The sequence below is a fragment of the Anguilla anguilla genome, chromosome 15 (genome assembly GCF_013347855.1).
Source record: "Anguilla anguilla isolate fAngAng1 chromosome 15, fAngAng1.pri, whole genome shotgun sequence".
Taxonomy (NCBI): Eukaryota; Metazoa; Chordata; class Actinopteri; order Anguilliformes; family Anguillidae; genus Anguilla; species Anguilla anguilla.
Genome location: NC_049215.1, coordinates 8,796,699 through 8,824,306, shown reverse-complemented (window position 1 = coordinate 8,824,306; position 27,608 = coordinate 8,796,699). Strand labels below are relative to the sequence as shown.

Genomic DNA, 27,608 nt, shown 5'->3' with positions numbered 1-27,608 from the left:
TTCCCATTAATTCTGTAGTTAAACAGCTTAAGCACGCTATGCTATAACTAATAGATAAGGGCAACAGTATTTTGAAATTTTATTAAACAATATAAAACCCTGACAATGCCAATGATGGTTCACAGCAATAAAACGGTAGATGAACTGTTGCTGAAACAGAAGAAAAAATATAATGCAGTATAGGGTTACCATATATCAGATTTCAAAACAGGACAACAGGGACAGGTGGGAATGTGAACATAGTACTAGGCTGTTTGTTTGTTTGTTTATATGCTAGGGAGGTAACGATAAACTCAGCTCACGATTCGGTAGGATACACAATACAGGGTTCACGATTCGATACACTCACAATGGTTTTAACAAAGTTTGAATGAAACAAATTAGGACTGTAGAAGACTATTCCTGCAAAACTTTTTAAGTTAAACCATTTTTTTTTATTTTGCAAACAAAATGTACAGTTTTCAGTGCGAATGCAAAAAGAATCTCTTCAATAACATAACATAACAATAACAATAACAAGAACAGGCCATTCAGACCAACAATGCTGCCATTTTCCTGACTAGATTAGTGCCCTGATTACCTACAGACTAGATAGTATCTAACACTGTATCAAGCCTAGTCTTGAAAATCCCCAGAGTTTCTGCCTCTACTAGGTGACCTGGCAGGCTAATCCACACATTGACTACTCTCTGAATGAAAAAAATCTTCATAATGTCTGTATGGAATTTACCTTTTGCTAATTTCCATTTATGTCCCCTTGTTCTACTAACAGAACTCAACCTGAAGAATCTCTTGTAGTTCACTTTGCTGATCCCCTTTATGAATTTAAAAGCCTCAATCACATCACCCCTGAGTCTCCTTTTACTAACCTTTAAAGGGTTAAGCATCTTAAGTCTTTCCTCATAGCTCTTTCAATGAAATAGCTTTTAAAAGCAGACATGATGTTGAAATAAATCACAATATAATGCAAATAAAATGTCTAAAAGAATGTCCTGGTTTTAATAAAGTGCACATATCTTAACTCAGTTGGACTAATAGACTTTTAACACCAGAGTTGGACTGTGGCCATAAAATTTAAATTGAAAGAATCTGCAGAATCTTCGATGATTAGAGACAGATTTTCTGTTTTTAAACTAGAATAAGGAAATGCTGTTTTCAAAAAATCAAAATTTTCAGGCAGCAGCTAAGATCTTTGAGAATTTACTATTGTCTCCTGCAGCTAAAAAAATGGTCAGAATTGGGAATGAAGTAGTTGGAACTGGTATGCCTTTGCCTTTTGTTTTTGGGGGGCAAGCATAGAAGAAATGAGCATTTTCTTTCCACCACTTCAGTGGACAGCTGGAAAGCAGTAAAAAATTGCATCCCTGTTCTCTATAGGATAGAACAGAAAAGCCTTGGTTAACGCCCATCGGTTTAACCAACCAGCATGAGTTGCAGTTGTATTCCAGCTATCAAAAGTCACATGGATTCAGAGTTCGTGTGCAAATTTATCAAAAGCAAGAGGGGAGAAAAAATACACTGTGTCCAGAACAGAAAAAGAAGGGATTATCCAGAATGCTCCGCTGCAATGACAAACATAATGGATAGAAATGACATTACAGGACCCCCTGGGGACGCCCTAAAACGAGTCCCGGGCAAACTGAGCTAAAGCGTGCTTTTTTGTGGCACGATTGAAAGAATTAAGATTTCACTTTTCAGCAGCACCATGGGTGTCGTCATGTTTTTGAATCGCAAAATTTCGTACCACAAAATATCACTGCACCCCTATTATATACGGTCTGTGGAACGAGCAAAACCTAAACAAACAATTCAGGAATTTAGAAATCCAGTCTGAATGGATATTCTTTGTCACAAAAAGACAAAAGGTTCGAAGAAAAAAGATGATGTCTGGTCAGCCTATAGCATGAGCCCATCATTCACTCGACTCAGACTTATAATGTAATTCTCAGTTCAGTCTCTCAACATCGAAACTGAACGGATCGATCTCCTCCGTATTAGTCCCAAATGGCACTCCTGAGGTCTGGTGGAGTTACAATTTTTCTTGGCTCCTCCATTTGGAATCTGTAGCCTACCGGCTATGTGGATAGCATGACCCACACCTGAACTTTATTTTTAAACTCCCTAAAGGTATACCCCGCAGACAAAACAATAACATTGCTTGTTGTCTATTAGTCACTATTGAGCGATACCCAATTAAGTTAAATTAGCTAGGGAGGAGATAACTATTGTTGTTAATGAATGCAGTTTGCATGTAGCTATCATTTTAACTACAGTAGAATAATTACAATGAAAAATTGTTCAAGGTCTTGGTGCGTTCATCGTCGCTTATTACTGACGGATGTAAGAGAAAGAAAGGAATACAGTACCCCTGGGACCACAGTGCAGTATAAAAACAGCCATAAACAATTAAAAACAGAAATAAATGAAGGAATTAACATTATGAAAACAGAAAAGTATGCATTTATCCTGCTTGGGGGATTCTTTTTTATCAAATTCAAATTGGACAGCATATGATCCACTTAAACGGTTGATTGCCTGGTTATGATCCTCGATCATCCTACGCTCACTGACTAGGAAAGCCCTGAGATTAGCAACTCGCTGTACGCTGAGTACTCTGACACCCAAAATGCTGTGTACTGCTTGATCTTCCCTGACACACCCCCCCCACCGCACCTCTCCCCCTACTTCTGTGTTTTGAGAGTCCCTAAATTACCAGACGAACCCAGGCACGTCCAAATCCACAGCGAAACTACCGGTTCCCTAGTGCCATAGCTCGCTACGCGCCATGAGACAGCCGTAAAATAGAGCCCACAGATTTCACGATAAAGAAGACTGTTTGGTCCTTATTTGCGGCAGCAGGTGCATTAGGTTTCGGAAATGAGGGATGCATCATTAAACCGCTGTTTTTTGCAGACTAGGGAGGGACAAGACTTTATAGTGTTGCAAATTACTCAGGATTGCTTCTGTTGGAATGGCTGCACGAGAATCTGCCAAGAAAATAAAAACATTATTACTACATTACAGACAGGGGTACAGGAAGCATATACTGCAACCCTATTACTGACTTTAGTAGGGAGCACATCTGAAAAATATATATTAGGAATTTGTCGCCCGGCAAAATGTGAATTTTTCAAAGAGAAAGTGGAAACCTGTAGGCTTGCTGACTGTAGCACATTATGTTTTAGGGCCCAACCTGCCATACAATCCTCTCATGATACATCATCGAATAAAATAAATACACCAGGATGAAAAGATAATTATAAAAGGAATAGAGCATCCATTTGGAATAAGCCATATTTTATGGCTCTGTGGAATGATTCCTCGCCTTACAAGTGATAGCAGACATTTTCCTAAAATAAGTCTTAAAGTCTGCCATGGAGTGGGTGCTGTGAAATCCCTCAAAAAAACCAAGCACATAAACAACACCTCTGACTTCGTATCCTACGTAAAAAAGAGCTGTGAATCCATCTGATCAACTTTGGTCAACACTTTTTGTTTTTTGTTTTTTTAAAATCTGTAATCGGTGTGATATGAAGCCACAGAAGTTCTCCTGCAGTTCCATACTCTCTTGGGTTTGTGCATTTCCAGAACCCTTCGTTAGACAAGTGGATGCATTCTGAGGTGGTCTCACAGCGACACCACTCGCGTGTTTTGGCTGCAGGCCCCGCCCAGGAGGTCCTGTGTGCCGCAGAAGGGACAGCACACAGCTATCAAGGTCCACCTGGGGGGGGCGTGGTTGAAGGAAAATTCCAAAAATGATTGACAGAAATGTAGAGTGACATCATAATGGAGGGGTGGGTCCTGGAGAGGTACGGGATCTGATTTTGTTCTCACCTTCATCGGCACCCAATTCAAGTCCAGGTATATATACGAGGCCAGTTAATTGACCAATCAGAAAGGTTGATTGCACCATGCTGAGTAACCACAGAGACCAGGATACCCCCAGCCGCTCTGTAGGGCCTGGGCTAAACCCTGGAGTAAGGTCAGGCCAAAGGATGGGGGGGTGAAAATAGTAAAAATCATCCTGAGGGGGTGGAGCGTTGCCCAGGGGGCGGGGCTTAGATGGCAAAGTCGTCCTGGGAGGCAGAGCTAAAGGCAGAGCTGCGGAGGGAATCCAGGCAGTTGACGAGGATGAGCGTGCCCGTCAGGTGCTTCCAGCGCCTGGTGATGGGGCTCTTCATCTTGTCCAGCCCCAGGTGCAGCTCCTGGATAACGTCCCTGTAACTGTCCCCAATCTGGGCCGCCCATGTCAACAGGAAGTCATAGGCTGGCTTCCACATGGCCTGCAGAGAGGGAGGAAAAGGCTGGGAATTAATCTGACAACCAATCTGAGATTTATACTTTAAATTTATTAAACAAAGCTAAACTTATATGACTTAAACAAGGCTGCAAAGACACACAAATATCACAAGTATTGCTGCTTAAATTTAATGATGATGAATTAATGATGATATTACAAATAGTAACACTGACTGGTTTATTTTCTATCTTAGAGAAAAAAAATCAAATAAATGCTTTGAGCTCAAACAGCATTTGGTCAAAAGGTTTCCAATACATGAACAAAACAAATCATACTGATCTGTATTTTAGTAAGAGCAGAGGTCATGAGGATTTCCCATCATGCTCCTCACCTCGCTGTCCAGCACGCCGTTCTTGTCCCTGTGGGGCGCCTCGTAGGCGTCCATCTGCTGCCGCGACACTTTGGCCAGCCTCTCCGCCAGCTCCCTCCAGCGAGCCGCCACCTCCACCGCCGTGGTCAGGAGCACAAAGTCCATGATGAGCCGAGCCACCAGCCCCTGGCAGTCCATCTTCAGCAGAGCCTGCAGGAACCAGGGACCAGGTTAGACCTCACAGAACATCACCGGCCTGCAGGGACCAGGGACCAGGTTAGACCTCACAGAACACCCCCAGCCTGCAGGAACTAGGGACCAGGTTAGACCTCACAGAACACCCCCATCCTGCAGGGACCAGGGACCAGGTTAGACCTCACAGAACACCCTCAGCCTGCAGGGACCAGGGACCAGGTTAGACCTCACAGAACACCCCCAGCCTGCAGGGACCAGGGACCAGGTTAGACCTCACAGAACACCCCCAGCCTGCAGGGACCAGGGACCAGGTTAGACCTCACAGAACACCCCCAGCCTGCAGGGACCAGGGACCAGGTTAGACCTCACAGAACACCACGAGCCTGCAGGGACCAGGGACCAGGTTAGACCTCACAGAACACCACCAGCCTGCAGGAACCAGGGACCAGGTTAGACCTCACAGAACACCCCCAGCCTGCAGGGACCAGGGACCAGGTTAGACCTCACAGAACACCCCCAGCCTGCAGGGACCAGGGACCAGGTTAGACCTCACAGAACACCCCCAGCCTGCAGGGACCAGGGACCAGGTTAGACCTCACACAACAGCACACTATCAGATAAACAATCTACACAACACCACAGCATCTGATACACAACCTACACAACACCACACCACTCTCACTGTCTGATAATCAACGTACACAACATCAGGCCATTTGATACACAACCTACACACCACACCCCTTCTCACTGTCTCATATAGAACCTACACAAAACCACACCATTCCTACGGTCTGATATACTACAATACACTACACAACACCACACCATCTCATACACAACCTGCACAACACCACACCATTCTCACTCAAAACAATCAAATCTATCCCCAGGAAGGACAAACTAATGCACAGCACTCTGGGATACAACCTGTTTGCACTGGCGAACAAAAAGCACTTTAAACCAATTACAGAGAGCAAACAGAAAAAACAACTACATGCAATTAATGCTGCTTCTGGCGCAATGGACAGAGGCATAGGCTTTCTTCAAGAAAAAGTCAATGAGGGGCACATCCGACCTGCCAATCAATTTCGATAATCTGTTTAACGCCCACACTCATTGCATTACATTCCCTTAGCAGAGAGCTCCTATCCGCTGTCCTGCCATCTTACAATGCAAGAGAAACAAAATGCATTCACCTGATTAATATGAATGTGACAGGCCTGGATAACTGCATTCACAGACCCAAGAGCAATGATGTGATAACACTAAAGCACTAGTGCAGGATAGCTATGCTAACCAAGATCCACATTCTAAGTACACATTCAAATAGGCTACATTCATAACAGGCCCAAAGTAGAGAAGAATGAAAGTACCACAAGCAGAATTAGTACAAAAGGAGAGCTATGCAGCGGGGATGGGAGGGATACCAAGATCCAGTCTGAAGTCGTGGGTCTCAGTTTGTGCTGGTAGATGACTAATGACTCCGCTGTTCTGACCCCTTTGGGAAGTTTGCCCTCCTACTGAGGGGCCAGTACAGGCAGGCATTGATCGAGACTGAAAGAGGGGGCGGAACAGAGAAATCTGGCGGGGGTGTGGGGTTCGACGACAGACTTGGGGTACGGTGGAGCCGATCCATTCTCTGCCCCAAGGTTTCAAGCCTTATGGGAGATGTAATAGGCAGTGAGATGATGGGGGGGGGGGGGGGGGGGTTGGGGGTCGACATGAGCCCGTTTGGGAACATTTTAGGCTAGTCGTGTAACTGCACTCTGCACTAACTGCAGGGGTTTAGCGATGCAGAAAGGGAGGGCAGTGAGAAGGGAACTGCAGGGGCGAGAGTATCGCTACAATGCTGTCAGCCAAACTGGCTGCGGTCTCCAGAGCTCACCGCAGTGCTAGCTTACCCTCACAAAAACAGCGCAGCCGTCTGCTGAGGGAAACATTTTAACTGATTCATTAATACATCCAAAGACAATCTGACAAACTTCCAGAGAAGTGCCAGCATAAACTGCGTGCGCATCACGCATCACACACACACACACACACACACACACACACACACACATGCTGTCAAATCCTATGAATAAATCACAGCCTATAGCTGGACCAGGTCCTGTCATTAACTGCATTAACTGAGATAAGCAGAACAGCAGAAGGCAATACAGAGAGGAGCATTCAGAAACCAGTGATAATGCAGAAGCCGCATGTGAACAACACAGTATGGAGTTACTTCTGTGGCAAATTTCTGCACGCGCAATCTAAAGGAGATTTTTTGCACACACATGCACTTCATTTTGTAGAAAAATGCATTGTCAAAAAAACATTTAGTGCTCAATACAAATTGATTTTCATGTCTGCTAATATCCACATATGCGCAGAATTATGACCTCTTTGCGACACGTAGCCTAGTTCTCGCTCTCTCTCTCTCTCTCAACACCCCTGCTCTGTACCCTCAGAGATTTGCCTGTGCCACAATTTCAGCCAATCAGAGATAGAGGAGGTCATTTCTGATTGGCTGGCTTGATTTCCTTGATTTCCAGGCCAAAGGCGATTGGAAGAAACAAAACTTTTTTTTCCAAATGTGAAAGGAAGAAAGGAGGGATTTTCAGTGACCTCTAATGACCGGCCAGAAAGCTTTCGGAATTAGGCTAAATTGTGAAAATAATACTCAACGATTTCCAATGAGTTATGATTTTCATTTTCATCATTTTTAAAATATTAAGATCATGTTGTTTTTGGCTGGACCGCAACAGCGGGGCCAGCCCTACAAACGCGAATGTCTGTGACTGAGTGATGAAATTACACCACTGCTCGGCCGAGTTATGACGTCACACCATTGGTCGGCCAGTCCAGCCATATACTAGGTTTTGACCTGGTCTTGTTTTCTGGATAAAAACATAACACCATAATCTTAATAGTTAAACAAATACATTCACATCATACAAATCTGAACACTGTTGTAGGGATGCTGTGCCACCTGTGTAGGCAACACAAGCAGTCGGTGAAGAGAGGCAGGGCAGTTCCCCCCCCCACCCGCCTCCCCCACTGTGACTCGGTCCTGGGTCGCACTGCGCCATCTCACCATCCCCCTACCAAGAAATCCTGGGGGAAACGCAGGCTTCATAAAAAAACCCCAGCAATTTCAGGAATGCATGAAGGTGCGTTGGCCTGACCTGACCTCTTTGGAAGGGCACATCCATCAAGAGTTACTGTGTTCCTCTTTCCATTACTTCTCAGGACACGTCCGTGTGCGGGGCCACACAGAAAATTCCAGACCAGGACGTGTTTGGTCTCTGGACCGCAGACAATCCCATTATGGGCATCATCCGTTTAAAAGGACAGTCCTCACGACAGTCATGCTACGCATTTAAATAATAACAAGTCTATTTGTTCAACATTTCTCTCAGCACTACTCTGTCAAGATGAGTCACCTCAGCCGCATTTGTGCCATAGTCAAAATGGCGACTCTTGTTTTTTCCTTATTCTATGTGTCCTTTTGGGAATGTTCTACATACACGGACCAACTCTCCTCTCTGGTACCTGTAAGTGGTTCCTGAAACTGCCGTGAGCCTGACCGTCACTGAGAGGTGACTGGCTTGGATATTTCGGCATAAAGGATGACCTTGGACATGAGGGTATTTGATTAATGAGTTATATGTGGAATCATTGTATGCAATTCAACCAAAGAGTTTAGAAAGACAAGTGCAAATATAGGTGCAAGCAGCAATGTCGGGGGCCAAGCACCAAGGGTGAGCCGTACAGCGTTGCTTTTTCAAGCAATCACCAGCATTCAAGTTTTCCTTGTTGAAAGCCACCCATGTCCATCTAACAACAGCATGCATTGTCATGAATTTATACTTAGCATACCCAGCAAACCAGAACCCTGAACGCCCCACACCACCAGTTAATTTTTAAAATGATTATTATATATATTTAAAATTCTCCAAAGCTTAAGACCAAGCCTGGAATTAGGCTAATCAGACCAAGAATTAGTCCTGTGACTTAGCATCATATGCTAATTTTCATATACTGAAATATGACTGGCTGTCATTTTGTTCACAAATGGCATCTTGATCAGACAGACAGCAATTTCTAGTATAATTTCTTCAGATGAACCAATGGCCGAGAATGACTGTTTTTTTTTTATAGCGGCCATGTTTTTCACGTCATCAACACCATTCAAATTCAGAACATGTGGCCTTCGATTCTAGAGGCCAAAGCCCAAAGTTTCAAGGCAAACGTCGAGTAGTTAGCCCACCGTGATGACCCAATGCACAAATGCAACAGAAACAGAGCTGCAATTCAAGCTACTATTCACGCATGTAAATAATTTGCTGTTACCAGTTAGTGCAATAAACTATCCTTTTTTATTTTGAACAGTTGTATATATCATTGTACATATCTTTATTCTTGCTATTGTTGCCATTCTCGTTAGTAATTCCCATTGAAGTATTTCTTTCACCTACTTGTGCTTGAAAAGCCTCTCCACGGAACCGCTAGCTGCGATGTACAGTATAAAGCATGCGCAGCAGTGTTAGGTCCTGTGGGCAAAATAATTATTTCGGTCAGAAAGCGGCATCAGAATTCAGTGCCATTTAAGAGAGAAATATGTCTGGATAAAAACAGCCATGTTCTAAATGCCAGCTTAAATCACAGACAGTGACAGGGACGGTTATGTGAAACTCCATTCATTTTCTCCATAGAGAAATGTGCCTTTGATCCAAAAATCCATAAATGGGCAAAGGTTTTTCGCTCTGCGTTGCATCAGACCTCCAAGGCCTATTGCTTTCGGGCACACCACTGCTCCCAATTTAAATGATGGTCTCGCAGTTTAAATTTAGGCCACATACGCAACCAAAACCCTCATACTATTGAGCCCTGTATAGAATTCCTATGTATTTTTATATATACATGAGTTACGTGATTTTAAAAAGAAAACAATAATTTACCGTATAAATAAATGATAATAATTAGAGCATATTTGCATAATCCAACTATTAATAATGCCCTGGCTCAACACAAGATATCCAGAACAGTACATACTGCAGCATAAAACAGTCATCACACACAAAGTTTTAGTCTTTTTTCATGGTGCCAAGAGTAAATTCCCCCCAAATCAAGTAGGCCTAATATTTTAAATAACATATTCCTGCACAATTTTTTTTTTTTTTAAATATATATATATTTTACTTTATCATTTTTTGTTATCTCTACTTTTATTAAGTGGATGTTTGGTCCAAATGCCCTTGACATCATGAAACACAATTGCAGACCCTGGTTTGAAAAGAAAAGAAATGCAGAGCCAAATACACCAACAGCTCACAGTCCCCTCAACCTACCACTCATCTAAACCCAAATTCGAAGGGACGCCCTTTTTGTCAAGGACTAATGCGCCTCTCTTTAATATTTAACCTTTTCTAAACACATGCAAAAGGGAGTGGAAGGAAATGATCATTTCTTTCTTTTATAGCCATTTGTTTGAAGCAGGGCATATTACCGGTAAATCATTAAAAGGGCAAAGCACATTTTCTCAGAGGAATCATTTATTATTTACAGATTCTGCGAAGGCAAACTGTTGCACTCTGTAGCGTTAAATTAAGGAAATAAAGCATAGGACTAATTTGCTGAAAAACCCATTCCATCAGTATAGGCATTTTCCCCTCAATCCCTAAAACTTCACGTAAAGGATAAAGGACCTATTTTCCTTACTGTACTAAGATGGAATAATGAATTCTGGGACCCTCTGCCAAGTACCAGCAATCCTGAAAGTGTAGAAAGGTAAAGTAAGTGGCTATTTTGCCCTTTGGTTTTGAAATTATATAAGGTCAATGGTGTCAGAATCCAGAAACTACACAATGATGCATTGGAAGGGGAATGTGGCATTTCAGCAAATGGTCTTTGTACTTACAGTACATTCCACTACGCATGTTCTTTGGCAGGCCCTGTTAAGTTCTCTAAAAATTCCAGACAGTATTTATGCAGAGGATTTTATAAGGGAGATTCTGGCCAAAAAAACCCAGCAGCAGTTCTGTAGAGAAGCTCTTTCTTCCTGCTTGACCAGTGTGAAGGACGAGCCTTCTAGAACAACCTATAAAATGTATACCTGCGTGGATTAATGAAAAAACTATTTTAACTGTAATGGATGTTAAATGATAATCCTGGCGTAATTAATTTTTTAAAAATAATAATAATAATTTATACTTTCTTACGATCAGCATATCCAATGATAAGACTGAAACCTACAATGAATGAATGAATTTCTCCTACCAACCAGTATCGTCCATCTAGCCAATGCCAGACATATCCAATATCCCAGAAGCCATAGAACTGCATTGTTGTCCAAAAAACTGCAAAAACAAGTCAGAGGTATGCTTTTGCTTTAGCATAATTCATTACGATAAACCTGGCCTTTGTACTTACTACTGCAAAAAACTATATGATGTGACAGCGATAGCTTTTTCGATGTGGAAAGTATTGAATGTAACCACATGCACTGCACCAACATATTGAAAATAGTCCAAACTGAAATGAAAAATTTCCTTTGTTTTGAAGTAAATGTGGTTAAAACTACATGTATGGTTTTATTAGAATGAAAAACATACATGTTTTTTATGATAATTCTTGCCTTTTCTGAAAATGAAAATGTGTCACTGAGCTTTATTGAATGACTTTCGTGCACTATTTGACTGAATGGCTTTATGGCTGAACGTTAAATGGGGTAGGAGAATGTCAGTCAGTACTGAGAGATACAATCAGATATATTGAATTACCCCAGTCTTATCCTTTTAACATGCATGGATGTCAGTCAAAGAGGATCCTCAACTTCAGGTAATCAAACCACCTGAACCATTTCATACGCAAGTGATGTGATTGATTGCATGTCTGCGTTTGTGTGTGTGTGGTGTGTGTGTGTGAGTGTGTGCGTATGAAGTCCATTATCAAATTGTGTAACAAGGTCACCTGAGCCAATAATGTACTAAGTGCAGGTGTGTGGCTGAAAACTGTCTTGTCTTGTTATCATGGTCGTGAAGCGTTTCTAGAGAAGTGGTATTTTTGTAGAGAATCTCTCGTTTTTATGGGCAGCGTGTCAGAAAGGGCGAATCCCAGACCGCATTCTGTCCCTGCTGTTTATTCATGTGCTGAGATGCTTGGAGTTTGCACACCTCCCACATTTAGACTCTTCTATTATTAAATTGTGAAAATAAACCCAAAGGGAGCGTTCCTTCCGAGGGGCCATGTGGAACACGAGAGAGCGAATCAGGAAGAAGGTCTGACACATGACCCCCCCCCCCCCATCCCCGCCCTCTCCCCCTCCACAAACACTGGGCTGCCAGTAGGTACAGGACTAAAGAACCCAGTTGAGCCTGGATTAGAGAACCTTGTGGAACCTGGGTAGCACCAGACATCTCTGCCAATGAACAGACAGTCGCGCGAGCATGCGCACACACACACGCAGGCAGGCAGGCAGGCAGGCACATACAACAAACACATGTACGCATGCAAGCACACACAAAAATACATGTACCCACACAGGCACACACACATACAAGCGCACACACATACAGGTGCACACACGTACAGACACACATACATACATATATACAGTCACACACACACAGGAAATGGGGAAAAGGACTGCAGGTGTAATTAAGGAATCTGTTAAAAAAAAAAAAAAATTTTAAAGCTATATTCGGATGTGATAATGGTTGTAGGAGTGAGCTGGAGGGACCCAGTGCTAGGATATTTCTGAAAAACAGTTTTTAAGTCCTGCAGCAAAATAATTGGATTATTACTGATGGAACACAACCGGGGGAAGGGGGGCCAGGGATTATGGAGGGGGGGGGGGGGGTTGTGTTTCGCCCAAATTTAAGTGCCACTTGTGTACAGGAAACATCTGTAGGGCTGTGAATTTCCATGCATTCCCAGGACTTCCATCTTACACAAATTCTTAATTTTCTTACACATTTCTCCGCTCCAAGCTCAACCGTAGGTCCTACACTGCATTTCAAACGATACGCCTGTTCCCAGACCATGATTACACAAGATTGCTCTGCCATGCCATGACCCAAGGAAGTCATTTTAAATGCATTATTAGCTGCTTGTGTCCAGCGGACCCTGAAACATTTCGGCATCCCATCACCTCTCCCCCCCCCCCCCCCCATTTTTGTCCTCTCTACCTGTCCTGTCGCCCTCTGGTCTATTCCCGCTTCCGAGGCCTCAGGCACCTGCCGCCTCCCCTCTGACCTCTCATCTTTAATCATAGTCCTGTGTGTCTCCTGTAGGCCTGTTTGCTTACGGTACACACGATCTCTGCTACCCCTGCATCTAAACGGCATTCATACAAACCCACCACACTCAGGAGCCCTCAGCCTATAAACCCACAAACAAACACACCCTTCTTCTACAGCATCATTCCTTCATAGTTACGTACTCCACTGCTCTGCTAAATGTAGCATTGCTTTTATTGGACGATATATTACCTGCTCTTGTTACAGGTTGTTATGTTCGAATAAGAAGAACTATAAAAATGTATTATTAGCTTATCAGGACCCGTGTGGTGTGATGCGAAAAACACAGAACCCAAAAACCCTTGAAAAAAAGAATGTGTGGCTTACTAGTTTTTTTTTACAAATGTGCAAAATGTATTTTTGCAGGCAAGATGATGATGGGGCAGTCTGAGTGATACAATTAGAATGACATTTTCTACATTAAAATGATTTGAAATTAATTATGATTCTGTAACATTTCAGATGAACACCAGTACAATGTGTACAATGCATTATGGGAAAACAGTAGCTATTTATATTTTTTCATAGATTTGATTGTAGCATCTAGATTTTTGGACAAAGGAAAGATAGCTACATGTACAGGTGCAGAATTCCCATTTATAATAGACCTACTGTCAAAGGCTGAGCTTCTTATCTGTGACGTCTTCAATATTATTTAATTTTCTGGGATTGGTTGCACTTAAGATAATTTACCAACGTGACAAACGTTCAGTGTTTTTTGCTGAATATCCCACTGCATAAGGCTGTTCTGAGGATCAAATGTTCTCCAGAGAATGGAACCACCCAACCTGCATAGTTAATTAATTAAAGTATGCAGCCATCGACTTGAACACAAACACAACGACCATGAAGCCTTCAGTTACCAGCCACCCATCTGTGTAAGCATTTGTGTGTCTGAATGTGCATGAGTGCATGTTAGCGTGCACACGTTTGTGTGTGTATTACCGCTCATGTGCTAGTATGCATGTGTGTATACGTGTGCAATTGTGTGAGTGTGTGTGTGTGCGTGTGTATGTGTGCACGTGTTACGCGCTCCTGCCCTTCCATGTTTTCCCTTTCTCCCTTTCACAGGTGTGCATGCAGCAGGTGGACGGAATTGTGGGACGAGCTTACGTGCGCGTACGTGTGCACGTGTGTGTGTGTGTGTGTGTGCGTGTTTATGTGTGTGTGTACATGTGTACGTGTGTGTGTGTGTGTGTGTGCGTGCGTGTGTATGTGTGTACGCATGCACGTGTGTGTGTGTGTGTGTGTGTGTGTGCCTCAGCCTCAGCAGTTTGGCTCCAGCAGTTTCTCCGAGCGCTCAGAGCACTCAGGAGTCTGAGAGAGACTGTTTAATGAGCTCTGTGTGCTGAATCAGGCTCCCATTCATACTGTCACTTCTGCTAAAAATAAAGGAGCCTATCCACTATCTCTCTCTCCCTCTCTCTCTCTCTCTCTCTCTCTGTCCGTCTCTCTCTCCCTCTCTCTCTCTCTCTCTCTCTCTCTTTCTCTCTCTCTCCCTCTCTCTCTCTCTGTCCATCTCTCTCTCCCTCTCTCTCTCTCTCATAAAAGTTTGAAAGTTCAGAAATCCAACCTGAATTTTAAATATTGTATTGTAAAAAGCAGCACAGTGGATAACTGCTTAAACACCTAAGGAATGATAAGAATGTCTTCAACAGGAGACTTCAGGTATAATGAAAAGTTAGAACCCGTTCTGTAAAATTTGGTTTTCAATGGAACAAGCAGCATTCACCAGTGCAAAGTAAAAAAGCAACATTTTAAAATAGCCACAACACATACAGACTCCCCACAGACTACAACAGAGAGGCAAACGCACACGCACTCACACACAAATGCACACACATGCTCGTATACAAATGCACACACGCTCATGTGTGCAAGCACACACACACACACGCGCGCACAAGTATGCACACACACACGTTCACACACAAATGCACACACACACACATACACAAATGTATACACGCTCATGTGTGCAAGCACACACACGCTACACAAACAAGTATGCGCACACACGCACGCAGATGCACACACAGCCCTTTCTGTTTGTGTTTCAGCGATACAGAATCCTCAGGCTCCCTTTCTTCATTACTGATACCTTCACCGCAGCAGAGTTTTCCAGGTAAACCCACAGGTGAGATAAGAAACGCGGTTTCACTTACACAGGTGGGCTCCGTGCCATCCGTGCGGTGTTGCCATGACAGTATCGGTTGAAGCAGTGTTATAAGAGCCCAGCTGAAAATCATTCAAACCCCAGCATTATTCACTCGGCCCAGCAAACACAGACAGGCTACGCATTTACGCGCCGAAACATTACCAAAATGTTGAAGAAACAACATTTAACGCAAGACTCAAATTACCCCAACACCAGTCGTTTAACTTTTAAGGCTGAGTGCGATGAGCTCTACTGCTCTAGAGGGGTCTTGGTGTTAAAGATACCTCTGCGTTGGAGGAAAAACCACTCATAACTGTAAGCTGTGGTGCTTCAAGGCCATTTTGCTTCAGACTACACACAACTGACATTAAACAGACCAGTGCCTTTAAAACGAATAAACGATGCGTCTGGGTCCATTCTCCAGAGGGTCCTGCAGCTCACATTTAGCAATAAAAAGAGCACGTGAAGACTGGAGAGGAGGGGAAGGGGGGGGGGGTACTGTCACTCATTCTGATCTCATCTCCGCGCTCTTTCCCGTCTCACAGAGGGGCCGCAGACGCGGAGCCCAGACTGACAGCTGCCTCTGACAGCCGTCGCTGAACCCGGCGCCTCCCCTCTGCGGCTCGGCTCAGACCGAGCCCCTCCGGAATCAAAAACAGGTGTCCTCTGCTCCCGAAAGTGGGGTCAGCACGCCGACCGCACAGGGGCACGCTCGTGCTCCACCGAGCAGTGGCACCGACAGGACAGCGAGCGTCCCTCGGGCCGCCGGTAACCAAGGTCAGCGCTAAGCCTAGCCTTTAGGGAAAGACGTGCAGGAAAACTGACTGTTTTCTCACGTTGTGACAGCTTCACCGCGTCGTTGCTAAGCGCCGTCTCTCGGCTCATAAACTAAATAAATAGCCTAAATAGAACCATGCAGAGTGGCTCACAATAGTGACAAATTATAAGCTTGGTCCCATCATTATGTGATTCATACCAACTGACAAACTGTTTGGTAATATCAAGTTAATCATTAGGTAAACTGTCAGAGAGAAAGAGTGATTTCAACCCATTATAAAGTATCTATTAGAATAGTGAACCTCTTTGTCTAAGCCTGTAAAATTTGTTTATTCATCTGAAATTTCCCTTCTTGCATCTTCTCTTCAATAAAATGGGTAAGGGATAACAATCGTTGTTGATAGCCATGACAGCTTTACGGTTACGCCGTTTAACGATATTTATAAAGCAGTTTTAACAGTTTTATGTTTCTTTCTCTTGTGACTTATATCAGTGGTATAAGTGGTTTTACAAGGTGCTTTCTGGTCTTGATGCCCTCATGGCAGATTAGATTTTAGCCTCACTGCCTTGCGATTTGGCCCCGGTGACCAATAGGTGACCTAGCCTATATTGTGGCCATTTCAAGGCCAAATTGGCCTGGCGCATGAAATGATGAAATCTGAGGACTGTAACCTATAAACTAAAAAGTGCTAGGAAGCCCAGGTATTTACAATAATGAACAGGCTACTTATCCTTAAATTCAAATGTGTGATATATATGCATCCTGTACAGTGAAACTGAAAAGCAAGTCAGCAAGATACATTACATGCATTACAACAGTATACATTACAACGGGACTGAACTTGGAACTGTTTAGTCTGTGGGAAAACGGAAATGATTCCCCTCAGGAGTTTTGGGATGGGCATTTCCAGAGGCCCAGGTGAATGTGTCGGTGATACTGAGCGCTGGCTCTGTTCTAAGCCCTACTGAAATGATATGGGTCAGGATGATTTCAGAGAGCCACGTGCCTGAGACTGAAATTCAGCAAAACCATTCCCCACCATTAATATTTAATCATACCTCAACTCCATTACAAAATAACATAAACCAGAAACAATCCTGTCCCAGATTTTCTTAAGTTAATATTTATATTCCAAACCGAACAGAGCAGTCAGGAAGGGTAAAGCCCTACAGTTTGAGAGATGTGGGCGAACTGAAGAAGTCTGAAATGACAAAGGAAGACAGCGAGCTCTTTCTTCATGGCTCCATCACTTTCATCTCAGAAACACGAGAGCCATTTTCCTATTCTTTGATTTCAGTCGGCTGCTTCAGAAATGCTCTAAAAGGCCTCTTTAAGAACATCTGTCATTGTAGCCCCAGCATAATTACAGGCTCTAAAAAGGCAGAAGGGATCATGCACAGCTAAATGTAAAAATGCTTCTGAGAGCAGTTAATATTGCCCACCTACACACCGTACATTAATCAAATTAACACTGCTTCCAAAAACTCAGTTTGAACGAATCTCATAATGGAGAAATTTTTTTTTGAATTCGTTGAAATTTTCTTCCATCAAAATTTCAATAAAACCTTGTCTAAATGTATATTTATAATAGCACAGTTTTAATTTCCATTAAACCTGTAGCTAAATAGATTAAATGCGCAAGGCTATAACTAAGAACTAATGACGACAGTATCTCGAAGGTTTTATTAAACAAAATAAAACCAGGGAAGATCGTAACAATGTCATTGATGCCATTCGCAATATAGGGCTACTTGGTAGACCAACTGTTGCTCAAACAAAGAGAAAACGCACGGTTCATCATTAATTCACAAGAATGGCATGGCTAAAATACACAAAAAGTTAACTGACTGATCTCCTTGGTTATTACTTAGTCTCCAATGGCATAGGACCTGTAATGTTTCCACGTGGCTCTCCTGAGGAGCACTGGAGGTAGAATTTTTTCGAAAAAAAAGGAACAGCCCTAATATGGCCACAAATCTAAAATATTTCCATCGTGTATAGAACTGAAAAAATTCACCAGGACAAAAGTGCAAAAAAAAAGGCTGAATTAATTAGTGTTATATACTGTAATTGTAGCATAAGTATAAAATAAGAATGAATCAAAATGCAGTAATACATTTCATAATTTCTATTAGTAACAAAAGCACTTTACTGGCATGAAATATTGAATAACATTCAAAAATTGGATAGTAAGCAATAAATACACTAATGGGCAACCTGCACATTGTTAATATACAAAATAGTATTGAAGCAAAATAAAAAATCCTAAATATGGAATTAAATGGAAAAAAAGACCAGCCTATACTTCCAGGTAGGGCTGGGCAATAACTCATATGGACAATTATAAAATGTTTTAAGTGCAATAACAATAGGCATGAGGCATAACAATTTTCTTTTTTCTTTAATCATACTTATATGCAGTATTAAACGTTCAAACTTCAGAGGCCACATAAAATAGTTCTGGGATAAAAATAATAAATAAAATGGCACTCCTATCTATCATCTGGGTGTTGATGACATCCACTGAGCATCTATCCATCCATTATCTAACCTGCATATTCCTGGTCAGGGTCACGGGGGGTGCTGGAGCCCATCCCAGCGTGCATTGGGCGAGAGGCCGGAATACACCCTGAACATGCTGTAAATCTATCACAGGGACATTCACTCCTACCTGTTCACACACCATTCAGTCATACACTCATAACTATGGGCAAGTTAGAGTATCCAATTAGCCTACCTGCATGTCTTCGGACTGTGGGAGGAAACCGGAGTACCCAGAGGAAACCCACACGGACACGGGGAGAACATGCAAACTCCCCACAGAAAGGCCCAGGCCGGATTAGAACCCATGACCTTCTTGCTGTGAGGCAGCAGCGCTACCCACTGCACCACCGTGCTGCCCTTGATTTTACATTATGCAACCTGCATCTGAATGATATTTTAAAAACTTCTGACATTTGCACTTCTATCGCCGGTTATGGTATAAGGTGGGAGAAAACAGTACTCCTCTCAACTGCACAGTGTAGTTACGCAACTCTGAAACTCCTTCAGTGTGATAACAGAAGGACCATAGAGTTTAATGAGATGGAACCTCTGATGGCTCATCAGTGAAGTGAATCAGCTGCACCCGAACGCGGTTTTCTTTATCGGTGCTTCATCGGCGGGATTCGACCTGACGGAGACCCCGAGGAATCCGAACGTCGTCTTCTTCTCACAATAACAGAGTGCATCTGCTCTGAACCGCTGCGAGCTTCATTTGCATTTAAACACTATTTTCACTCAAAGCTCGGTTCTCCCGGAAGCTGCTGAACATGAACAGGCCCTGACCGAGATGCACCGTACGGCACGCGGCTGCGGCCGTCGTGATTCAGACCTCTTACCATCGACCTGCGTCAGAGCCGCAGTCATTACTCCCACATCAGCGGACCCATGATTTCACCGTAATACACTGACGGATGAGCGCATGTGAGTGGCCTCCTGGGACCGACCAATGAGCCGTCTGCATGGTGATACATACGCCGATCGATGCGCCAGCCGGGGAGGAAGAGGGAGAACGCGGGTCACTTCTCCGTCTATCTCTCCGGGGGGTGGGGGGGGGGGGGGTGTAATCACATCTCTGTATTCTACATTCATCACACTGAAGGGGGGGGTTGCGCATTGAGCACTGTAGTTTCCTGGGCTCTCTCCCTGGTAGTTTGAGTCTTTGTTTTCTCTTATAAATATTAACACAGTTATTCAAACCAGCAGCATTTGCATAATCCACACTGTACTGTTATTTCCTCTCTTAACTGTCTTCAAAGATTTCCAAGAATATTCTAAAGACCATATGCAGGGTTTTTCCTGCATTGAAATGTCTTCAGCGGGCCGCCTAAGTGTTTCTTCAAGCCGCCTAAGCCACCTATAGGAGAAATCGTGAAAAAACACCCGTAAAACAATTAGAAATGGCCAGGGCATTTACTGGTGCAATTTGGTTACGAATGATACTGCATTTCAAGTTTTTGATTGCTTTCAAGTTTATGTGCAACCTCAGACGCAAGATTAACTTCAGCAGAATCCGTTTAATTGCATTAATAAATAAAACAGTAGACAGAGAGCGGCGACAACCATGAGTGCCACTCTGGACTCTGCTATAGACGTGATTTTTCAAAAGAAACCATCTATCTTCGTAAACTTTGGCGGTTTTGTGTCTTTACGGGGTAATTGTTGGATTATTTATGAGGCATCTGCCGACTTTAAACATATATTCATAGTTCATTATGCAATGTAATTGGACGTATGTCCATAGAGATATCCGAAGTATGCAATAATGGTTTACGCAAACATGCAATCTCTTTAAAATGTAATGAATGGGAAATGGTTTGGTATTTGGCAATTCTATGCCAATACCCGAATTATGTGATAATCTGTTATGCGAAAAGTGGATTCTACTGTATTATCATTAGCTAATAAACACTGGATTTGCATATATGTGCAGATTGAACTGAGAAATTAAATTCTGAAAAACCCTCTATGTTGTCACAAGGTACAAGTACTAGCCTATAACACCAGTGACGAAAAGATGGTGCAAGCGTTCTTGAGTTAATGAAAAAGTCATTGAAATATATTAATGTGGCATTTGTGTGGATTCATCAACCTAAAAGGTTAACACTGCACCCTACGTTTTGAGTGACAAAAATGAAATGCATTTCAAGACATCACTTATACCACTATTCCCTATACCACTATTCCTGTAGAATGACCCCCATGTGTTAATCATCGATGATGTAGCTAACTACTGATAGCAGCAGAGAATGACTTCTGAAGAGTACAGAAGCATCTTATCGGCTCAAGTTCAAGCAAATGTCTCCAAACTCATTGGACGGTACTTCACCGTACAGCAAGACAATGATTCCAAATATAGGCTACCGCTAAAGCAACAAAGGAGTTTTTCGAAAGCCAAAAACTAGAAAATTCCTGAAATTCAAAGGATATGCCACGAAGTACTAAACATGATTAATTTCATGTAGGCTATATAACATTAATATGTCCCAAACATTAAGGTGTCCTGAAATGGGGATGACCATGTTTAAAAAGTGCTCTAATTTCTACAAGGTGAAACCAAAGTGTATAAAAATCCCCTTACATAAAATCTGAGAATGTACACTTTAACCACATGCAAATTGTTTGAGTAAAAACCTAACATTTTAGAGTAGAGACAATTTTTTTTTAAATGTCTTTGTGCCAAACATTATGGAGCTCACTGTATATACAGTATATAGTTATAAGTTATAGCCTACACAATGTGTAACCCTTCAATAAATATTAAAATTGTTCCAATTAAAAATCTTTGCCATTTGTCGACCCCTGACCCCCAAGTGTGCAATAGAACCAAATATCTGCTGACAACTGCAGAGGAAGAGGAGCACGTTCTTCCCAGTTTCGTCTGACCAAAGAAGGCGAAGCCCCATGCAGCTCATGCACTTACCAAATGCTCCGCTCGCCACTGCTCGTCAAAGCGTCAACCTCACGCCTTACACGCCAACCTTGGCCAAAACTGCGCAACAAACCTCAACATCAGAGACGAAACCTCAACACCAGAGACAAAACCTCATCATCAGAGTCGAAACCTCAACATCAGAGACGAAACCTCAACATCAGAGACGAAACCTCAACATCAGAGACAGAACCTCAACATCAGAGATGAAACCTCATCATCAGAGTCGAAACCTCAACATCAGAGACGAAACCTCAACATCAGAGATGAAACCTCAACATCAGAGATGAAACCTCAACATCAGAGACAAAACCTCAACATCAGAGACGAAACCTCAACATCAGAGATGAAACCTCAACATCAGAGACGAAACCTCAACATCAGAGACGGAACCTAAACGTCAGGGGCCATCTGAGGCAGCTCCTGAGATCTGAACCTCAGGGAGTGCTTATATTTACCAACTCGCTCGTACGGAAAACCGCTGGAAGCAAATGTTGCTTCGCCCGAGGATGTGCGTTAGGAGCGACTCGTAGCATCAGCTTCACGGGAACATTTGAAGTGGGCACGCTGTCACTCAGAGGATATGAGCCCAATATTACAATATAGGCTACGCCTGCAGAGAAGCAGCTTTACCACCACCTCGTTACCTCAGAATAAAGGTCACCATGCATGGACGGAAGTCATCGCTGACAACTGGAAACAGCAGTGATGGCTGGATGGGAATACGTTTGCTCATAAATGTATTCACACGTGTTACTGTATTTCCAAAGGAAAACCATCTTCCCATTTACCTCCAGGCAAGAACAATGGCTGCTGCAGTTGTCAAAATAGAGAGGAGATGGAACAGAGCTTTCTCCATTCTGCTTGAATAACAGACATAAAGGCCGTATAACAGACAGTCCTGCTTGCTTAAATAACATGCATATGGGCCTTAGAACAAAAGGTCCTCCACAACAGACAAGCAGTTTACACTCTCCAGAGTAGAACATTTTTATATTGAGTATATTTTTTTATATAGTAAAGCCAGTGAGTTTAAATATAGCTTGGTTTGCTTAACCATAGAATGACATTTAAAATACTGTGTGGGGTTCCCTGAAACATTGGGTTCATCCGGCCAGGCTTATAAACTGACATAAATAAACCAGTAAGTAATGAGCAAAATAATATTTTATTTATTTGTCTAGTGCAAACCCTCCACCGTTTTGTATTGAATTTATTTTTAAAATATAACGTCAAATTACCAAGGAAAATCCTTTCCAGAACGTTAGTTGAAATGAACAAGCAGGCCACCTCAATCTCAATCATTTCAAATCACAACCTAGGTTTCTCATGATATCCAGAAGCGACAAAAAAACCTGACTGCCAGTATTTGCAGAAGGTCATAGTAAGGTATGAAGAATGGGTGTGGATTCATGTTGCCAGTGGTAAGACTCAGTAGTTGGTTACAGAGAGCGTCTCTAACAGATCACATGGGAAGAGTTTGACAGTGGGGTCAGAGGTGGGAAATGCTACCTACTCTTTACCGATGTTTTATTAACAGCCATGTTCAGGGTGTGCTATTTTTATCACGGTCCCCACATTCATTTATGCAGACTGCCACTGTAGCGAAGGTGTTGTAAAGGACACAGACAACAGTGACGGCTTATCTGGGACAGAGCTCCACTGCCTGTGAATGAACACAATGGCATAAGCACATCACCTATGCACAGGCATAAACACCGCCCCTATGCACAGGCATAAACACAGTCCCGATGCACAGGCATAAACACAGCCCCGATGCACAGGCATAAACACATCCCCGATGCACAGGCATAAACACAGCCCCGATGGACAGGCATAAACACATCACCAAAGGACAAGCATAAACACAGCCCTGATGCACAGGAATAAACACAGCCCCGATGCACAGGCATAAACACATCCCCGAAGCACAGGAATAAACACAGCCCCGATGCACAGGAATAAACACATCACCAATGGACAGGCATAAACACATCACCAAAGGACAAGCATAAACACATCCCCGATGCACAGGCATAAACACAGCCCCGATGCACAGGCATAAACACAGCCCCGATGCACAGGCATAAACACAGCCCCGATGCACAGGAATAAACACAGCCCCGATGCACAGGCATAAACACATCCCGAAGCACAGGAATAAACACAGCCCCGATGCACAGGAATAACACAGCCCCGATGCACAGGCATAACACATCCCCGAAGCACAGGCATTAACACAGCCCCGATTGACAGGCATAAACACATCCCCGACGCACAGGCATTAACACAGCCCCGATGGACAGGCATAATCACAAATGTATATGCATGAATACATCAGCTACATATGTGTACAAACATTATCCATGTACATGCACAAACACATTATCTATACACGCACAAGCACGTCATCTATCGGTGAGCATAAACCCATCACCTAACAGCAGAAACACATCACTAATCTGTGTGCAAGCAACCCTTGATTAATAATGACATAATCTGCAGAAGTTGTATGCTTCTTAATACAGTGCGATCAGTCTTTGTTCGTAACACTGCTACCAGACTGTAAAACACACCACAGACTCGGGAGCATGAATGACAGCTTCAGTAAGTCTTACTTAGTAACGGCTCCTCTGTGTCATAATTTGCAGACAGCGCATACATTATACACAGTGCAGAGCTTTAAGTCACTAGGTAGCAGACAGACCCATGTGCAAAGCCTGCTTTACACCAGCTGGGTGCACCTCTTAGCCACAGCAATTTAGAAGCCAGTTCTGCCAAAATATTCTGCTGTTTCTTCACAATTCCCAGAACCCACAGAGCTGACGCGTATTCACCTCTTACTAATGCCAATCACAACTGAAGGAGACCACCAAACCACAACATTAAACCACTGCAAGGCTCTATTCAGCAAACCCAGTCATTCTGGCAAAACTCTTTCCGTCACAGAAGAAATCCCCTAAGGCATCGGTACGCAAGAAAGCAGCGAACGTACAGCTCCGTGTTCGTGGATAGTTCGTGACTGTTCGGCACTTACGGTCATGAGCTCCTTCTGAAACGACTTCCTCTCCTTGTTTTCCGGATTGTTGCAATCCTCCTTGAGCTTCTCGAGAACAGAGGCCACCCTCTCCGGCTCGCTGTCCGTCTCTGCCCGCAGAAATATGACAAAGGGAGGTTGCTGTAGCCCAGGGCATCAGCGAAAGCCCTCCAGTTCCCCAGGTTCTCCATCAGGATTGTGCGCACGGAGGCGTAAATGTAGGTAAGGTATTTGCATGGCTTTAGGATCTGCTCCAATAGCATGGTGGTAGTGAGGTCAGGCCCGCAGAATATATGGGCTTGACCTTCCCCATAACCAGAACATTTTTTTGCATGAACAAGCCCGGTCCTTCCCTGATAATATCCAATATACCACTCTTTGGTCCACAGTTGTCCTTTTAGTTTTATTTTCTCCTCACTAAGCAATGCAATAACATCTCCTTTTTGTACTCCAGAGGTACTGGTTTTTAGTTTGCCTGATTACCGTTTTTATTAACTTCCCGAATTTCAAATTGATGATACATCGTTCATGAAAGATTGGGTATTTGCAGCTTATAGCCAGAGGAGACAAAAGGATCTTATCCACTTCCTTTTTCTTTAGGAACCTCCTCTGGCCTGTTTTCCGTACCACAGTTTTTGGAGGGGGTTGTGGCGTCTGCACACAGAACTGGGCCAGGATGCAGTCCTGGTCATCTTTGACCTGAACCCGAAGGGTGAAGTCAGATAAGTCTTCAGAATTCCGTGAGGTGATGGCGTAAATGAGCCGGCTCACCTTCCCCAGTCTAATTTGAAAACCCTGTACCAGCCGAGCTTGTTCACTGTCCTTGACTTCGTAGTTGGATATGTTGGAGTACATGCCTATCCGGAGGTCCTGCGGCCGTCCCAGGATGAACTGGTGCTTTCCCCAGAGCTGCAGGGCCACTGGAGGTGTGGAATGGACTGGTTTCCCCACCTCATTTGCCAGCAAGGTCTTGGGAGCAGAGTCATGTCCAAAGATGGCCACCACGGTCTTAAAGGAGGGATGGATGTGTTTAGGACCATAGACGCCCAGGGTGACCTTCTTCATCACATGATCCCACACTGTCAAATGTTGTGAGATGTGCTGCACTTTTGCCACGATAGCAACGTACATGCAGGGCTCAAGGTTGTCCAGATGGACCTGGATCATGTCCCCATACATGTAAGCTTGGGAAACAGGGGAGTAGGGACCCTCCTTGCAGTCACTCCTGACACACACCACCTCAGCCGTCTGCCTGCTCTCCTTCCTCACCACGACGGACACCTTCATCTCCAGAGTGATAAAGCTCTTTATTTCCATGTTGCTCAGTTTGATCTCCACCACAGGACTCACGGTGGAGCACCTGTCACTGTTCAGCTCCAACGGAGGATCCAGCAAGGCCTTCATGGAGATTTGCTGGTTTTCCCCAGGTACCACATGACCCTCAGGGATGTAAATACTGATGCTAGTGTCTGGTAGCTGGATTGCCCCTCCAGAGCTGTCCAGTTTACACACAATGCTAGTCTCTAATGGCTGAGTCTGGCCCCACCCAGGATTCTGTCCCAAGGAGTCCAAGTCATGACAAGACCTGGCCAGCTTCCTGTGGTTTAGCCATGCAGTCCTAAAGTCCTCCCTACTCTGGAACTGCTCAGGCGATGGGGCTTTTAAACCAGTACAGAACCCAAAGGAGGCGGGCACAACATTAGACTGAGACTGCAGAATAGAAAGCTCCGACAAACTGAAGGACCTTTTGCTCCTGAAGAAAGGGTTGTCCCGGGAAAGGTTCTGCACAGCCTCCAGGTTGGGGCTTGTGGGTGTGATGTCGAAGCAATTGTTGCCGTAGTTGCTGGAGGTGGCGAAGGGGTTGGAAATGGAGGGCACCAGGGTGCCATAGAGAAAGTCTGCGTTACTGCGCATGGCCTTCTCATTGCTGTTCTGGTCCAGCACGCCCTGCAGGACCCCGTTGAGAAAGGGGTTGGTGGAACTGTGGTTGGAGAAGGGAGTGGGCTCCAGGACCACCCCGGTCCACTCCCCGAGGAGATCGGGCTCCCTGGCCCCGTCATCGGCACTGTCGCCCGCGCTGTCGATGACCCCGCTGTCGCTGAGGGAGGAGCTGCAGTAGCTGAGCGGCTGAACGTAGGCAGATGGGATGTAGCCCATCTCAGTGTTATTGTGGGCATACCACCATTCCCCGCTCGAGGCGTCCAGCACGAAGAGCCGGTCACCTTTGGAGAACTTCAGGGTGGTGAAGCTCGACGGACGGTAATCCTTGATGGCAACAACTTCCCGTATATTGCCATAGGAGGCAGAGTCGTCCAGCCTTAAGGCAACGGAAGAAGGCACTGCAAAAAATAAAGAAAAGGCTATTTCAAAGAGACCAAACATTTCTTCTTATTAACAGCAGTTTCATTTTCAGTTATGTTTACTCTAAAATAAATAACTCCAGCTCAATTATTGCACTGAAATAGTTACATTTAGACAATAGATTATATGCAGACAGTTGATCATTAAGAAAGCCTATAGTGCCATGTGCAGGTAACACTGTTGCAAGTGGAAACAGTGAAAGACAGTGACCTTTGACATCCGTGAGGCCGGCCTCAGAAACTCCCTCGCTCAGATCAATCAGTGTCCCCTCAGACCTGCAGCGAGGGAGAGCGATATTACTCGTGGCTCGGATTCGATGAGCAGCCATCTTGCTCTTTTCCCAGTTCAGGCTAATCATCCACATCCATTATGCCAAGGGCCATGACCAGTCATTGGAGGCCTTCCATTTCATCTGCAAATACACAGAAGTCATAATTAGAAAGGCTTAGGCTACCCATGAAAATACTTCATACACAATATTAAAACAAGAGTCGGTTTCCTCATTAGGGCAGTTAAGATAGATAAGCACTGTTCATTAGGGCAGTTAAGATAGATAAGCACTGCTCATTAGGGCAGTTAAGATAGATAAGCACTGTTCATTAGGGCAGTTAGATAGATAAGCACTGTTCATTAGGGCAGTTAAGATAGATAAGGACTGTTCATTACTGCAGTTAAGATAGATAAGCACTGTTCATCAGGGCAGTTAGA

At 43.8% G+C, this 27,608-nt stretch overlaps 1 pseudogene; it reads right to left on the bottom strand.

Annotated features, from left to right (window-relative positions):
• Positions 1-790: 790 nt before the first annotated feature.
• The window catches only part of LOC118213709, a 46,065-nt pseudogene continuing 19,247 nt past the window's right edge, over positions 791-27,608 (bottom strand).